Here is an 18,976-nt window from a genome sequence, read left to right on the forward strand (position 1 = left end):
CGCACTGTTCCTGAGGACCTCTACACACACAGACACACAGAGGATGCTCAGACCTTACAGGGATAGCTCAGCAAAAAATTTCATTTACCCATAAACCCATAAGACTTTGGTAAGTCTTCATAACACAAATTCAAATATTTCTAATGAAGCCTGAGAGGTTTCTGTATTTCCGTTGAGAGTACAGGTCCGAAACTAAAAAAGGTAATTAAAAAAAAAAAAAAGTGAGAGAAAATTAAATGCTGAACTCATTTTTGAACCTCATAAAAGCTGCACAATATCTCAAATTATCTCTGTTTACAGGAAGATATGTTCTGTGTAAAGTAATGGCACTTCTCTGCTTGAGTGTGTATGAGAGGCGTCTGCTCAGATAACACATTTACAGGAATGTGTGTGTTTGTGTGTGTGTGTGTTGTAAGAGGTGTCCAGTGGAATCTAATGAGTGAGGCTCAATGGGAAAATAAGGTCACATCACTTGACCTGTCGATCTGAGTGTGTGTGTGTTTGTGTAAGTGTGATGTTCATGACCCGGTCTCAGGACACAGACTGGAGTCAGGGGTTTATGCCCTCAGAGGTTTGCAGTAGGACACTGAAAGAGTGAAGACAGTATGTTCCCACAGGGATCAATCTATAAAGCAACGCATTCTGAAGACTGAAACCTCAGCGTGATTTTAACAGCCTGCAAAGCTTAAAGGTTTCTCGACCTGTGCCAACCCTAAGCTGGAGGATGTCAGTTAAATTTGTTGCATCCAGAGACACTTGTAAATTGAGGGAGATATTAAACATGACAAAGGACCTGTCAGAACATTTACTAGTGAACCTCAATTTAAATCTCATTTTGCATGAAAATTTGAATGCACATTTTGTTCGTTTGTAATCCATGCACCACATAACAACATGGGTGTTGAACAGACTTAATTTAAACAAAATTTTTGGTCTGTTCCTCATACGAAAGCATTCAAAAGGCTTGGAATATAGTGCATAAGTTGCATGGACTACCTTTTCCTGCATTTGCATTGTTTTTTAAGCTTGAAAACTCCCGCCCTCATTGATTGTAAGTGCATGGGCAAAAAGTGCATGGGCATAATTATAATTTGATTTATTAAAAACATATTTTGTATTTCACCGGAGAACCTGAGGGAGAGTAAGTGATGACAGAATGCTTGTGTTTGGGTCATCTATTCCTTGAATAGCACAAACAAATAAGAAATATTAAGCATGCTGCTCTTGTTGACAGCTTCATGAATTCGGTGTTAAGACAGAGAGAGCAAGTTTCCATAACTGTGTGTTCCTCGAATCAAATGCACCTGTTGGGAAGGCCACCTCACATTACAGATGTGTGTGCTAGAGAGAACGAGCGTGTTAGAATAAATAGGAGGAAAAGAAGTAGCTTGTCTAAGGAAAGAACGAAGCAATTCTGAGAACTTTGCAATCTTCTTCCTCTGCGTCGAAGCTTGTAGATCTGATCCTCCCTGTGGAGCTTTAAACGTTTCTTATTTAAAATCCCTCTATCTGCGTCTGTGAAACCGATGCAGGATAAACACTCGCCCATCAGCACCCCTGAGAGGCATTAAAATACCTTTCAATGTCAAATTCCCCTCCACTGTTCTGACAGTAATAATCTCATTCTGGCTTCGCAGATGAAAACACGATGTTTGTCAACTCTGATGATCGCAAGGCAGGCAAATATAGCCATGAAGTGATTAATCGTCCGGCACGTCTCTGCTATCAGGTAACCCACTTTGAACTAAGGGGGATGTGGACTAAAAATAACCCCTCTCCCTAAACCCCCAAGACCTGTCAGCTTTATGTGAACCTCATATTCTCCAGACCTACATCACCGTTGAGTATAATTGCCCTTTTGGATGTTAAAAAAAAAAAGGTACCTGCTTCATTGTCTGGGAATTTTTTTCTGTTGTGTTCTGCCCGCAGGGATCTGATGCTGAGCGCTGGCTGCTTTAAGAGTGAAATCTTTGGACTTGGTCTCTCATGACAGATGTGTCCAAACTGAGGTAATGTGTCTGTCAAAGGTCGTCAGGTTTTACGGTTTTGGCTGCTAATTGTAATTGAAATTGTAAAAAATTCTGAAGCCAATTTGATTTATTTGAATGACATGAATTTATAGTTTACATTGACACTGTACTTTTAATGGTATAGTGACAAAAATGTATGATTGTTTTCTTATTTAGTCATATTATTCTAACACACATAGTATTTTACTATAAGCTGATTTAGGCTTTCTTTACTCTTTTTTTTATTACAGTATCAAGTTAACATTTTGAATTGTACAGCACACAACTGCATGTTTGCATGCATACTGAAATCAGTTATTAGTTGCAGACTGTGTATGTGAGTTATAATTAACTTTATTTATTTATATCTTGCGTTACGTCTCTTAAATTTATGACGTCTTGCATCTGACTGAAGTGCGCGATGACAGTTTAAGAGAAGCTTAAGAAAATCATGTGTGTAGGAAAAACAGGGTTGAGTCATATTCATCTGATAGCTTTGACGTAAGAATGACGTATGGAAATTGCACACACACGGGCTGATACAAATCTAAGTGGAAACTCATTTTGACCAATCACTCAGTTTGTTTTCCAGTGTAGCCCAACACCTTTGGGCAACAATAGAGGTTGTTTGTTATGGAAAAACCTAGGATTGGATGCAGTTATTTATATTTCTAAAATTAACTTAATTAGTTTTACATTTATTTTATTTATTATGTATTTGAAATAAAATATCATATATGTTATTATATAACATTATATATAAAACCTATAATAAAAGCATTATTAAATAAATAATACAATATTTAACGTTTAACCTTAGATTTATCTTGTTCAAAAATATTTAGATATTTTTTTATAAAAATGCATAGGGCTCACAATATAGTGGCATAATTTTGCCTATGATGTCTTACAAAACATACTGTGGTTGTGCAATGGTGTACTGACAGCATCAGATGAAAGTTACTAAAAAGAATAGCATGTTACCAATTCTAAAAGCACAGTACTTTTTTCTTGCTTTATTAAATGATCTGTAGCTCTCGTTTTCTATGCATCTAATTGTTTCTTGTTTTATTTTTTCTCTTCTTCCGTTTCCTCTCTTGCAGTGACGTGTGTGTAGTGATCCAGAGCGAGGGAGATGACAGCTGAGTGGGTTGACATGGCCACACCAGACAATCTGCTGTTCCTGGACACAGATGCTGTCAACTCTTCCTTCGCTTCACCGCCCATAGAGGAAAATGAGCCCACTCGTGCCACGGACAACCAGACAGACGACAGCTTTAGTTCAGTCCCTGATCGCAACACCCTGATCCAGACTCAGGAAGCTCAGGATTAATGGCAGTTCCGTGCCAGGATGGGACCATTGAGATCCATAATACAAACATTGAAAGGGAAAATGAGAGTGGTTTAGTCTTAACACAGCCCCTGGATCACACTGCAGTGATAGAAATTAATAAAAGTGATAACTGTGACTTCAGTACTGCTGCTATAATGGAGACTGACAGTATCACAAACAGTACTAACATCCCTAACCTAATTCACCTATTGGACAGAAATCAAAATGACAAACATGGTAACTCAAACACTAAAGCGGATCCAAATGAGGCTCCTGACACTTTAATGAGTCCATTATTAACAGAACACAACAGACAAGAAGAAATGAGCCAAGACACCATTTTAAACCAATATGGCTCTTTTGAGAGCATTGGACTTGATGTTAACCCAATGGCTAATGATGATGGTCCCTCGGTAAATACTGTCTCTAATGTAATGAATGGTGCAAGCAATGAGACCGATGCGACTTCTTCTGAAACCCTCATCCAGACTTGCCAGGATACATCTGAAGGTGTTGATGTAGCAGTGGAAGCGGCGACTGCCTATAAAACTCGTCCAGAAATTCATGACATTGCAGAGGACTTGACATGTGGACCACTGGCAACTGAGAAAACAGATAATTCTGGGTCACTTGTCCACCAATCCATGCTTAAAACCTCACAAATTGGTGAAAAACATGAGAAGGATCTCTCACAAGTGATCCTTTGCCCAACATCTGTCACGAATAGAGATTTAGGTAAATGTTCTGAGGAGATTGATGGTGCTTGCTTAAAGTTCACAAGAATGGAACTTGATGTTGAGGCTAGTAGCGAGTTGTGGATGGACACTCGCCAGTTCTTGGCAGGTGAAGCCAAGGATGAGGGTGCTATTTTTGACAAGTGGGGTTGTTCGTGTTCTCCCAGCCCCACCACGGCCCATCCAGACAAAACAAAAGCCTCGGATCACTCCAGGAGAGAGAACATTTCAATTGACCATCACACTGAAGACTGGGAGCTGGGGTTTCCACCTGTTGAGAGGTGGTTGTCCTCAGACAGCTGGGCTAGTGCACTTTCAGACTGGTTCCAGGCAGTTAACACCTATTCAGAAGACTCTTTTACCAGCGCTAACACTTCGAGCACTGGTCCTAAGCACGGTATGGCAATCCAAGACAACATTTTGGAGCAAAGGACAAGTCCTGATAATGCAAACATCACTGGACAGACATGCCTGAACCTCTTAGAACCAGAAGAACCAGGTCAAGCCTTGAGTAGAGGACTAGTCGAGTCTGATAACACTAATGGAACTCTTTTTAACCAAGCTGATAAAGATGGACTTCCTTCTCATTCAGACTCAGACAGAAAGAACAATACAACGATGGAGAGCAACATGAGTTTGTTGGAGAGGTCTGAATCCAATAAACCAGATGCAGCCATGCATATGAATCAAAATCTCCTGCAAACGAGGCCAGTGCCAAACTTTATGGAACTCGACAAATCCCTGGAGAGCTTTGGAGTACAGAGGTGAGATGACTAGCACATTTCAAATACAATTAGCACAGGCAGACATACTGTAGATGCCAGTTTTGACTGAGTTTTCTTTAGATCTTCTGCAGTTTGCATCGAGAGATTTGCATTTCAAGGTTTCAGTTTAAACGAAAGGTTAGTTTTGGTTAACTGTACTGAAGTAACCACATATTGAATGCAAATTTTAAAACCTGAGTCTGAATGTAGCTGCCACACAGTTTCAGCATTAGTACCTAAAAAAGTACTTTGTTGGAGCCAAATCATCATGCATAAACATGATACTAAATGCTTACTGTATTCACATGCCGTGGTATTTATATATAGGTACTGTAGTGCAAAGAATGCAAAGGTTCAGTTTCAAAAACATGGTATTACTATAGTAACATGTCCAACAAAACATGCCAGTACCATGGTATTTTTTTATACTGTTTTATTAGTGACCATTTCCATTATGTAAAATCTTCCACATATTATTGTGATGGAATGTAATCTTAAATAGCCTGTCACCTTTAACATTTCCTTTAATAGGTCTTACATGTGTGGAACACTTTCATCGTGACTTTCATTATTTATTACGACACACTGTGTGCTGGAAGAGCCAAGTCATTCCACACAAAAATATCACTTCATAGTGTACACACATACTTTCTCACACACACACACACACACACACACACACACACACACTAAACATATACCTGTGTGAATTACAATATTCTGCATTTAAAGAAATATTATTTTATTAAATGTGTATTTTTATTAATTATTTTATTTTTTCCGCTATTTTCTACTCAAATGTTCTTCTAGAGTCATTTTTGACAAACTCATTACAAAAGTATGGCTCAAATACACACACTAACACTTAAACATTCACCACCCTCCTCATACGTACATGACAGACAGCTGTGGCTGCTGAGGAAATGTGAGGTGCAGAGAAAAATACTGATAAACAGGTATGCAGACTAATTATAGAGGGTGGCGGATGATAATAGACCAGCAAGAGCAAAAGAGGAACTGGAGAGGCAGTGGGTGAGGGGCACGAGCACAGCTGAGGGCCGAAATACGACCCCTGCTCTCAAACTCAGTGTCGTACTGTACGACAGTTTCTCCAATCCCACAGACCCCTGAGACAGCGGGAGAGCTGTGATTGGTTCACTTACGTTACACAGCGGCTGTGATCACTATAATAGAGATGACCCCTTCTATTGGTAGCCACATGTGGCTGTAGACTGCAGCATGAAAGCATAATGGTTTTTGCATTAGACGGACATTCGCCTCTGTGAGGTATGTAAACAAACAGCTAAATGTAGTTTGGATGAGAATAGGCCTAAATTGACTTGTCAAATGATACAAATGCTTCAATTCCTATGCTGTCTGCCTCTGATTTCTTCTGTCTTCTCCATGACATTTAATGTTTTTTCTATGTTTCTGTGTTTCAGTTGGAAGGAAATGCGCTGGTGGAGGTGACCGGAGACGAAGTTTCCCAACTCGGGTTGGTCTTTGAGGAGGAAAGTCAAAGCAGTTTTACTTCTCAAAGGATCTCAGTGTGCACCAGCGACAAGAATTTAACTGACTGTGTGAGCGGCGAGTAGCGGCGTCACGGCTCCAATGTTGCTCTCCACACATGTCCCTCTCAATCGAACAGTCACGTGTCTTCTGAGACGGGACGTGCTGAAGGAAATGAATCTTTTGTGCATTTTAACACTGAGTGCACTGTGAAGCCAAAAGAGGAGGAAAGAAATACATTTCCACAGTTTATTATGCCGTTTGCTCCACTCAATACTGGAAATACTTTCCTCCATAGTAGTTTATTGAAAAGTCCACAGGATGATCTAGATCTTCCACCTAAAGGGATTATTAATGAGATACACATTAAGAGTGATCAAAAATCAGTCAATAGTGACAATTTTTCTGAAGATTGCTTTCATACATGCCCTGACCATTCTTTATCTTCATCTTCAGATGAACCTTCCATCAAGGACACTAAAAGAAAAGCCGAGTACAGTGATACCTGTGATATCAGCAAAGAGCTTTCTAAGTTAATTTTACTCACAGGACAGCGTTTTATGGTGTCTGAAGACAAACTTGTTGCATATGTCACTCTAGACTTGGAAGAACCCAGTTTAAATCATTTCTCATTGTCAAACTACGAGGAACGACCCAAAACAGACAATATGCCTCACAAGACTTCCAAAACATCCTCAGATGGTAAAACACGCTCTAAACATAAGGAGAACCCAGCTGAGAAGCAGCAACACGGGATTCAAACATCAAAAAAGCAAGATCTTCAGCCCCCATCCCAGATGAGAGAGGAATTCAATTCAGAAGGAGATGGTTGTGAAGATCGGCCAGTTCCTGTCATTGAAACCATCGTCATCACAGAGAAGATCGCTCCTAAAACCCAAGGGAAGAAGAAAAAGAAGCATGCGCAACACGGGACACCAAAACCCGAAAATGATCCACCGAGTGACATAGGGAGCAGAAGCACTCAGAAGAGCATGAGTGGCAAGACCGAGAACCTTGTCCTGAAGGTAGCATCAAACGGTCTGGATAAACCAGCATCTCATCTTCCCGCTAAAATGGACGTTACTAACAAAGATAGCACTCAGAAAGTGATTTCAGTGAGACCCAAAGTAGAACCCTACTTTGGCAGCGTAAATGCCACTCAGAAAGCCACCCCTATAAAACTCAAAGTAGATGCCAGTAACACAGCCAAGATGGAAAATAAGACGTGCACCTCTGATTCTCCGAGCATGTGTTTACCCAGCATGCTGAATGACGACATCAAGCGCAGGCGAATCGCAAATGACCTGTCTGGAGCAGTTCCGATAAGGACGAGGCCACAGCTGCCCGCTATTTTCCGCCAAGCAAGAAAAGATGGAGAAGATACGACCCGGAGATCTTACAGTGAGGTTGTCAAGCAGAAGACTCCAATACCCAAAGAAGGTTCTCCAAATGCATTCCTGTTCAACTTCAAATTAGAAGTAAATCCAATAGAACAGGGGTGTCCAATTCTGCTCCCTGAGGCCCAATGTCTGGCTGAGTTTAGCTTCAACCTGCCAAAAAACACTTGTCTGGAAGTGTTCTAGAACTTGATTATCTGGTTCAGGTGTGTTTGTTTAGGACCCAAGCTAAACTCGGCAGGATTGTGGCCTTCAGGAACAGGAATGGACACTCCTGCACAGGAACATTTGATATGTTTATAGTATGCGTTCCTGAGTCAGAAATGTCAGAACCATGCAACTTGACCCAGTCTGATGTGGTTTGCTGGTCTTAGCTGGTTTAAGCTGGTTTAGCTTGTCTCCCAATCTAGTGAAGGTGGTTTTAGATGGTTTGCGAATTGGTCAAGTGACCATAAATCTCTAAAACCTACAAAACAGACCAGCGTAATCAGCTTGACTGACTTAGGGAGACCAGCTAATCACCTTAGGCTGATTCAAGTTGTTTTTGGGGTGGGATACAATGGAATCCAGGGGCCAGTTGCATAAACTGCTTCTTAAAAAGTTACTCATCTAATTTTTTTTCATTAAGTCATTACTTTTTAAAGTCAGTTTTAAAAAGGGAGAACGGACTGATTTGAATCCAAAATGTAAGTCTGATTACCTCTTGGCTAACAGTTGGTCAAACTAGTTCTTAAAGGGATAGTTCACCCAAAAATGAAAATTTGATGTTTATCTGCTTACCCCCAGGGCATCCAAGATGTTGGTGACTTTGTTTCTTCAGTAGAACACAAATTATGATTTTTAAGTCCCTGCGGCTCGTGACGACACATTGATGTCCTAAGACACGAAACGATCAACCAGGCTACAGTACAAATATAAGTACTTATTATAAGTGTACCGTAGTGATTCTGAATAAGACAAAAACGCGGTTTGGAAGATGAATTCATGATGTACTTGCTCATTATATACATTTAGCAAATTTTGAACACAGGAAAAGGTACATAGTGCTGCTTTAAGACGCGGTCTTAACATAGCGTCTATGTTTATGCAACTGGCCCCAGCAGGTTTATCAAATAAATTCATGCAAAAAGGGCTATAAATTATGCATTTTTATGTTTTGGTTGTAGTGGTTCCTATAGTCTCAGAGATCCAGGCTGACCCAGTCCCTGCTGACCCCCAGAACATCTTGCTTTGGTGCAAGTTCAGTCCTGTCCCACATGATGCCACCATTAAGTGGACTAAAGAGGGAACAGTGCTGTCAGAGATAAACAAAGTGTAAGAAACCCCTCTTTTCCTATCAGCCGCCGCTTCATCCTTATCTACCTACATTATCGTCTGACTCTGGTCCAAAATTAAGTTTCCAAATGGAATTATTTAACTGAGATGGTCATCATTATACTGTAGCTCTTTTACCACTTGGTGGCACTCTGTTCTTCTCTGTTCTGCTGTAAATTTTGGCAGAGACCCGAGTGAACATCAGCGCTCTGGTGATTCAGCCATGACTTATAGTGGGAGCGAAATGAACCTTTTACATAACAGAGTGATTCATTCCTACTGAATGCTGACTGTGCCTCAGACGCTCTCAAAGAAACCTCTGCAGTCCAGAATGGTCCTTCTGAGATGTTTTGTAAGCTGAAGTTTAACTGCAGGATTCAAAAATGAACATCTGGTCTGCATAGGCCACTGTGTTTAGTCTCTAGGATCCTTTGCCCAGATGTGTGAAGAAGGATTGATTCACTATAAATGTTCAGTTAAATATTTTTCTATTTTCTGTAGAGAGAAGGATGACGGCCGCTTCACTTTGACAATCCTAAAGGTTTGCAGTAAAGATCTAGGGCTGTACAAATGCAGCCTGAATGCTGCCAACATTTCTGTTTCGACCTCAGAGTACCATCTCACATCTGAGGGTAAGACATAGAAGGCTGCTTTCCCAGACTAATGATTAAAGAGGCTATAAATTACCATTTTAATTTGCTGAAGTACTCCATGACTAAGCAGAAAGTTAAAGCAGAAACTCATGCTCTGAAGTTTCAGCAGGGTGAATGAGGTAATAGTCTTAAAGAAAGCCAGATAAAGACTTCTCCTGCTTCCAAAATGGCTCACTGCATTTAATACAATTCGACAATTAATTAAGTACATTAAGTATGCATGTGTGCGGCACGAATACAATCCATACATAATACACTATACCGTTGAAAAGTGTGAGGACAGTAAGATTTTAAAAAAGAAATTAAAACTTTTATCCAGCATGGATTCATTAAAATGATCAAAAGTGACAGTAAAGACATTTATAATGTTAGAAAAGATTCCTATTTCAAATAAATACTGCTCTTTTATACTTTCTACTCATCAAGGACTCCTAAAAATGTATCGGTTTCCACAATTGCAAATGTTAAGCAGCGCAACTGTATTTATTTTATAGGTTGCATTTATTTGATCCAAAAAAGTAATATCATGAAATATTATTACAATTTAAATAGGTATTATTTTCTTACCAGACATCCTGTCTCATTTTGTAAATGATGTAATACCTTTTATATGTCTGCAAAAATGTAAAAAAAAAAGAGAAATAAATAGGTATTTTCTATTTTAATATACTTTAAAATGTATTTTATTCCAATGATGTCAAAGCTGAATTTTCAGCAATTACTCCAGTCTTTTGATCCTTCAGAAATCATTCTAATATTCCGATTTGCTGCTCAAGAAACATTTCTTGTGATATGATTTCTTGTGATATGAAACCATGAATCGAAAGCTCAAAAGAACAGCATTTATTTGAAATAGAAATCTTTTGTACCATATTTATTATTGCCTATTTATTAATGCATATTTTCTGAATAAAAAGCATTAATTTCTTTAAAAAAATTTTTACTGACGTCAAACATTTGAACAGAAGTATACATATTCTGAATGTGTGTCTGGGAAACGAATCCTCACTTTGTAAATCTGCAAACATGATATATTACACTCATTGACTCAACTGTGTCAAATTTTTTATTTCAGTGCTTATGGAACGAGTCATTCCGAGTCATGATCAGTCAGGTAAATAGACCTTTCGTTTCATGGTCTCTCTGCTGTTCCTATGAGTAACTAAAATAGTATGAACGGTATGCTGAATAATAGAGATTTTCTTTTATGAAAATCTGACAGGTGTATGTGTTTTAATGTGTTGTGAGTGTGATCGGTTAGTTTTACCACACTTCTCATCCTATTTATCTATCTCCCAGCTGAGCCCAGGGTTGTGGACGGTGATGAGGAGAACATCCAGTGCAGCCCGCTTCTCTTTAAGGAAGATTTCCTCTCAGATCAGTACTTTGGAGAGAATCAACCAGCGAGCATCGTGACTGAAAAGGTCCACTTCGGTGAAGGCATGCATCGCAAGGCTTTCAGGACCACTCTTAGAGAAGGCAATCTGCCGAGCTTCAACCCCGGCCGTCCTTGCGTCCTGAAAGTACACAACGCCATCAGCTATGGGACCAAAAACAATGAGGAACTTGTCCAGAAGAACTACAGCCTGGCTGTGGAGGTGAGAGTGAATGTCTCTAAGGAGATGTTTAATTAAGAACTTAGCTTAAGGAGATTTGGGACTGATTCGTTTTTAATTTTTTAACCAGGAATGTCATGTGCAGAATACCGCCAGGGAATATATTAAAGCGTACAATAGTGTGGCCAAGTCTGCAGAATCATTTGGAGAGGTGCCAGAGTAAGTATAACAATACACGAACTTGTGAAGTGTAAAAAGTACTGGGAATCTTCTACATAGAGTATCTGTATTGTTGTTTGTATTGTATCTAACCATAATGTAATTGTACGGTATGAGGTGAAAAAGTTTCCACATTTACTTAATAAGTCAACTTTCTTAGTGTTTGAATTTGACACAGCTGAACTTAAGGGTTAGCAAAGATTTTCTAATTGAAGTAACATCTACGCTACCATTCAAAAGATTTTTTAAATGTATAAAAATACAGTAAAATATTACTTTTAATTAAAAAGTGTTTTCTATTTGAATGTATTTTAAAATGTCATTTATTCCCGTGATGCCAAGCTGAATTTTTCAGCATCATTACTCCAGTCTTCAGTGACACATGATTCTTCAGAAATCATTCTAATATGCTGATTAGTGTAAGAAACATTTGTTATTATTATCAGTGTTGAAAACAGTTGTGCTGCTTATTATTTTTCTGCAAACCGTGATAAGTTTGAGGAGTAGAAAGTAAAAAAAAACAGCATTTATTTGAAAAAAAAAAAAAATCTCCAGTTACATTATAAATATCTCTTCTTTCACTTTTAATCAATGTAATGCATTCTTGTTGAAAAAATGTGAATTTCTTTCAAAAAAACATTTTTTGGTCAGTGTATATTTTAACAATACTACATTTTTATTATAAAACTTTTTAATATACATTTTATATTGCTTTCTTCAGTCTAGCCAGAAATCCGAAACTATTTCATGCTATTGATATTATTTTAAAGGTTATTGACATGCTTGAAATAGAACTATTAAATATTTGAAATAATATATATATATCAATTGAATGCATCCTTGCTGAAAGAAAATATTTTTAAAAAATTAAATAAAGAATCATTTTTGAAAGCTAACATTTGAATGGAAGTGTACATTTCATAATCTAGGACACACTTTTTTCACTATTTGTATTAATTAATTAAATTGTCCTTAAATTCCCAGAATCATCCCTATTTATTTGGTGCACCGGCCGTCTAACGACGTCCCTTACGCCACGCTGGAGGAGGAGCTGCTGGGAGAATTTGTGAAGTACTCTGTGAAGGACGGGAAGGAGATCAACCTGATGCGCAGAGACTCTGAGGCGGGACAGAAATGCTGCGCCTTCCAGCACTGGGTCTATACACAGACTGACGGCAACCTGCTGGTCACCGATATGCAGGGTAAATAATGCACAGTACTTCCATTCGACCATATATTGCACATCATGACATTAACAGTGTAACAAGAAGAATGTAGATTCGAATCCTGCAAGGAGTGAACCATTACAAATATTCTCTTTTATGTCCAGGTGTGGGTATGAAACTGACAGATGTTGGGATTGCCACCTGTAAAAAAGGGTAAATTCAGATTTTAAAATATCACAAATATTTATGTATTTAAATATATAAAAATATATTTAAATTATATTAAAATATATAAATATGAGTTTATTTATATATTTGTTTTTAATATTTAAAAATATGTAAACTTAAAAAATATATATATTTTTTTTTTCAACATTTTTAATTTTTAACTTGATGTACTAAACAAAAATTCATATAAAAAACTATTTAAAAAAACAAACAAAAATGTAAAAAATTTCAACATTTAAGTAAAATTTTAAATGAAAACAGCAGATATCTAAAATATTAATAAACTACAACATTACTTCAATGATACTAACATAGCACTGCATCCTTGCTGAATTTAAAATAACTCTTGACCCATTAAAACACTTCAAGAAACTTGCTAGTTTATTATTGTCATGAAGATACTAATACTAATACAGAACAAAATATGAAGAAAGTGTGTCACGACACGCATACTGTCTGGCAACCTGGGTCAGTACACACATATAGCAGACATGATCTATTACATCGATTTTTGGCAGATGCCAAATTATCAACCTTGTTGTGCGCAAACACACACGCCTACATATTCAAAGACACAAGGGGGTTTCATATTCTCACAGTAGAATCCATCATCATGAAACTGACAGATGTTGGGATTGCCACCTGTAAAAAAGGGTAAATTCAGATTTTAAAATATCACAAATATTTATGTATTTAAATATATAAAAATATATTTAAATTATATTAAAATATGTATAAATGCTGTATATAATAATAATAATAATAATACGTTACTTAAATAAGCATTTAAATATTTACAATAAAAACTGTGTAGTTCTTATGAAAGCAGTAATATAGATTTGTATGATTGCAGCTATAAAGGGTTCAGAGGAAACTGTGCCACTTCCTTCATTGATCAGTTCAAGGCTCTTCATCAGTGTAACAGATACTGTGAGCTTCTGGGCCTGACGTCTCTTCAGCCCAAGCCAAAATGGACCGTCGGCCCGCCAAAGCCAAAAACACAACCCGCTCGGCCCCGTTCTGAACGGCAAATCCTGATCGCACAGAAACTCTGAATGTCTGCTTGTAGGATATCTAGTTTTCGCCGTTTTCTTGCTCAGGGACAAACGTGTTTCTGAGATGTTTCTTTAAATGTAAGATGACATTCATCTGTAAGGACAGTAGGGAGGTTACTTCTTTCTTGAGAGCTCTTTTGTGCTATTTTAAATGAGCTTATTATTGTTTTTTATTGAATTTTTTGTTTTTTTAAGGGGTGAGTCGACTGACAATTGATATAACACTTTTTCGATGTAATATTTTTTGTTTAAACCCAAGAAATATCAGCTTGTGATAGTGTTTTATCCCGATTTGCTTGGTTGAAAAGTCGTGCCTGTGGTGCTGCAATCTGATTCTTTATTATTAGCCTACTGGCACTTCTGAATAACAACAACTTCATGTTATTATGATTGTTTGTTATAATATGTGCAATAAGTACTTAATTTATCAAACTGCTAAATCTTAAATAGATATTTACTTTATGAGTGAGATTAATGTACTGGACAGCCGTAAAAGATTGTTAGACTTGAATGTAACTGCTGGAATTGAATGTTTGAAGCTTCTCATATTCAATGTCAAAATACTTTATTTTCACACAAATTTAGTATTTAATTTTTCTTGAATTTTTTAAGTTGATCTACGCTGTTTCTTGGAAGGAAGGATGAGGTGGTAAATCTGATGCTATGGAAAGGTTTGTACACTTGCCCAGTAAACAGCTGTTGATTTGCCTCCACCTTCACGTTCCCATCATCCTTCCAAAGTCAAATGACTTATTGCCTCATTGCTATATATAAGCACACACGTTTGAAGCCAAGTATTCGTCTTGTTAGTGTTAATGAACTGCACAAATCAATCACTTGAAATTAAAAACTGTGATGTTACCGTTGCTACTTTCTGCAAATCTAGATAGTCTTATCTATTAGTAGTCTTAGTGAATGTGAATTGAAGGTCAAAGGTCATCAGATTCTTGGCTTGACCGAACCACATTTGTCTTGTATTGGCTTTGAATTATCCCCTCTGAATGGTATATTGTGTATTAATAAGTTTTTTTTTTCTTTATTAAGTCTGGGTTTATTTTAATCACAAACTTAAAAGAAATTACTTGAATTATTTCATTACTTATTTTATTTATATATAAATGTTATATATAAATTATATATATATATATATATATATATATATAAATATGTCTACTACTTACGCAAACGTTGATCACACTACAAACAATACAAAACTGCTATAAGAAACAGAAAAGATTAATTCATTGTTTACCCGGGTCTTCAGTCTGATTAGCACACCACCTCTTATCTGACAAGTCGTCAGGTTTGGGCTTATGGGGCTGTCACGTGATGAACGAACGACTCGGAAAAACCCGAAGACTCAAACCAGGTGAACTACTTGACTAATTCCAGTACAGAACCTATAGGATGTTGCGCATGCGCGACTGAACGAATCACTCCCCGAGACGACTCGTTCTTTCCGAGTCACATTAAAGATTCGTTCAAAATGAACGAATCGTTCAAGAACGACCCAACACTATAGCAGACATGATCTATTACATCGATTTTTGGCAGATGCCAAATTATCAACCTTGTTGTGCGCAAACACACACGCCTACATATTCAAAGACACAAGGGTGTTTCATATTCTCACAGTAGAATCCATCATCATGATCATGTTTCTCTGTGCTGATTGGCTGAGGTGGTTGTGAGGTCTCACCGTGGCTATTTAGTGTGATAATGGCGTTTGACAACACAGGACACAAACACCATTGTCACACTCCACAGCTCAGGAGGACGACAGACTGACACCTATTTTTTCACCTATGATAGCAGAACTTTTATTGAATCCCTCAGAATGAACTTATGAACAGTACTTAATGAACAAGACCTGTAAGTGTCACCCCGTTTTCACCCTTGTCTTTGGTTCCGCAGCTGGCTCTCGGCTCTGGTCATGTGTAAATGTTATCGATTCTCGTCTTGTGTTTACATGTCTGTCAGCGGAGTGGATAGTGACGGGAACCGTGCAGATGGTCTCCTCTAAATGATTAGTTATGCCTTAGATCAGGAATCTTCAACAGACGGTTCTCCCATTATTGAGCTTTAAACATATTTGAGTGAAAATAACAAAAAGCAATCAAAACCACAGCTATGTTAGTCCAGATAAATGTTTTAGATTGGATTTTAATACCATGTGCAAATATATGACTGCAATGCCATTAAAATATTACTGATGTACAATATAAGCGTCATGAAGTATGTAAATATATTAATGTAGTACTTTTTAATACAGTACCTTAATATAAATCATGCTTAGCAATTATATACGCATGTTTTTTAAACAGTAATATTGTGAACTATTATTACAATTTAAAAAAACTATTTTCTATTTGAATGTATTTTATTCCTGTGATCAAAGCTGAATTTTCAGCATCATTACTCCAGTCTTCAGTGTCACATGATCCTTCAGAAATCATTCTAATATACTGATTTGTTTCTCATGAAACATTTCTGATTATTCTGTTGAAAACAGTTGCTCTACTTGATTTAAAAAAAAATGCTGCTTTAAATTGAAATAAGACCAAGAATGATTATTTTCTTAAATCCAAACTAGTTTTTTTACTTAAACATTAATATAGACAAGCTCAAATTATTATTTTTTTTCCGACATATATTCATTCTCAAGTATTTTTGTGAACAAGTTAACTTACCACATACCCTATTTGGTAAAGATGGCTGATCCACATGACCCTCCGTGTTGTTGAAATACTGAGAGCACTAAAAGAGAAACGCATTTCACAAAACACTCTAAAACACAATATCCTTTATAACACACTCACACTCTCTCATAACCTCCCATCGTCTCTTCCAGAGATCCACAGACCGCAAGAAACTGAGAAACAAGTCCGGTCTCTGTCATGACTGGTCATTCTGCTCTCCTTATGTTTTAAAAGCCCAGATATTTCACAAGTGTGAAAAGATCCCCAATGTACTGAAACAATAGGACAGTCTAAAGTTTCACAAATCGCTCACATAATCATACCTAATTTCCAAGAAGTGTTGATAAACAGTGTAGTGAATGGGTTTCCGCTGCTGCAGCTCATCCTGTGACGTGATCTTGGGATGGGAACATTTCAGTTGCGTTGCTGTCAATGCAGGGTCAGACAGCTCTCAGATTCCATCAAAAATATCTTAATTTGTGTTCCGAAGATGAACGAAGGTCTTACGGGTTTGAAACGACATGAGGGTGAGTAATTAATGACAGAATTTTCATTTTTGGGTGAACTAACCCTTTAATGAACCTATTACACCTGCAACCATGAGAAGAATCGTTAAGACACCTGTGAGATATAAATAGAGGTCAGACTACCCAAAATGCCTCTTTAAACGTGGAATCAGTGATTAAAATATGGCTATAATGTTTTAAAAGCCCAGATATTTCACAAGTGTGAAAAGATCCCCGATGTACTGAAACAATAGGACAGTCTAAAGTTTCACAAATCGCTCACATAATCATACCTAATTTCCAAGAAGTGTTGATAAACAGTGTAGTGAATGGGTTTCCGCTGCTGCAGCTCATTCTGTGACGTGATGTTGGGAGGTGCGGGTGAGTTAGGCGTTGGACTTGTTTGTGATTGCAGAAAGAGAGCTCTTGATAAAGTGTACAGGCCGCTTTTATTTGCTTGTCCTTGGATCTGATAGCCGTCCGATTGCATGTGTGAATGAACTGAGTTTCCTTCACCGCTCAGCAGAGCCTCGTGCCATGTGTTCAGCAACAAAAATGTACAAATGACCAGAAATGAGCAGGAAGCCAGAAAGACCAGGAAAATTGTTTTACTATTGTAGTAGCATATTGTAGTATTACTATTGTATTGTAGTATTACTATTGCAACAGATGTATAATATTTTATTGCTGCACATTAAAATTACTTATAATTTACATAAAAATATACATTACATAAAATAATAATTCACCCCCCCCCCCCCCAAAAAATTTTTAATGTTCATTTTAAATAACTTCCTATTCATAAAAAAAAATCATGTTTTTTTTCCCCCTATACAATTTAACAGCACAGCTGTTTTCAATATTGATAATAATAAGAAATAATTCTTTGAGCATCAATTCAGCATATTCGAATGATTTCTGAAGGATCATGTGACACTGAAGACTGGAGTAATGATGCTGAAAATTCAGCTTTGTCATCACAGAAATAAATTACAACTTAAAGGGTTAGTTCACCCAAAAATGAAAATTAGACTGTGTTTTACTTACCCTCGAAGCATCCTAGGTGTATATGACTTTCTTTTCTCTCACTTCAGGTATGTCAACTTAACGGGTATGTCTGACGAATCCAGTCAGAGTTATATTAAAAATTCTCCTGGCTATTCCAAGCTCTATCATTGCAGTCAGCGGGTGTTGCAGTTGAACAGTCCACAAGTCGTCAAATAAAGCACGCGCATCCATATTAAAACGTGCCTCACACACACGGCTTCGGGGGCTGAATAAAGGCCTCCTGTAGTGAATGCATGCGTTTTTTTGTAAGAAAATATCCATATTTCAAACGTAATTAACACTTTTCTCTCACTTCCGGTATCTGTCATACGAAAAGGCGTCCCACGTATGTTGTATGTTCCATACTTATGTGCAGAGCGTGTGCCTCTGAGATATGCTAGTCTCGCGAGTTTGTTTACAGGAGCAAAGGAAGCAAAGTTTCCTTACTTTAGCAAAGGGAAACCAGTCTCCTCTTGGTTTATATCGAAATCCTCCGACAATTTTCTTTGCAAATCCTCGGTTTGTACTTCTAATTCGTAACCGGCGTTTCGTTTTGTTCTCTCTCCGCATTCATCACTAATCACGCAACGCCAACGTGCTGCGTCATCCGCCGGAACGGCTTCCGCGTATGACATACCAGAAGTGAGAGAAAAATTCGCCTACTTATACTATGCCCTAAAAGTATGTACTCTTTTTGTGAAGAAAAAGTACATACTTTTGAGTATGTAGAAGAAAAAATTGGCAAACTTTGGGACATACTACTTCGTCATAGCTGCTTCTTTAACGG

General features: G+C 37.6%; 1 pseudogene; it reads left to right on the plus strand.

Moving 5' to 3' along the window:
* Positions 1 to 1,821: 1,821 nt before the first annotated feature.
* On the plus strand, positions 1,822 to 14,980 carry LOC107739662 (uncharacterized; annotated as a pseudogene).
* The last annotated feature ends 3,996 nt before the right edge of the window (positions 14,981 to 18,976 follow it).

Source organism: Sinocyclocheilus rhinocerous, unplaced genomic scaffold (assembly GCF_001515625.1).
Source record: "Sinocyclocheilus rhinocerous isolate Xijiao unplaced genomic scaffold, SAMN03320098_v1.1 scaffold585, whole genome shotgun sequence".
Lineage (NCBI taxonomy): Eukaryota > Metazoa > Chordata > Actinopteri > Cypriniformes > Cyprinidae > Sinocyclocheilus > Sinocyclocheilus rhinocerous.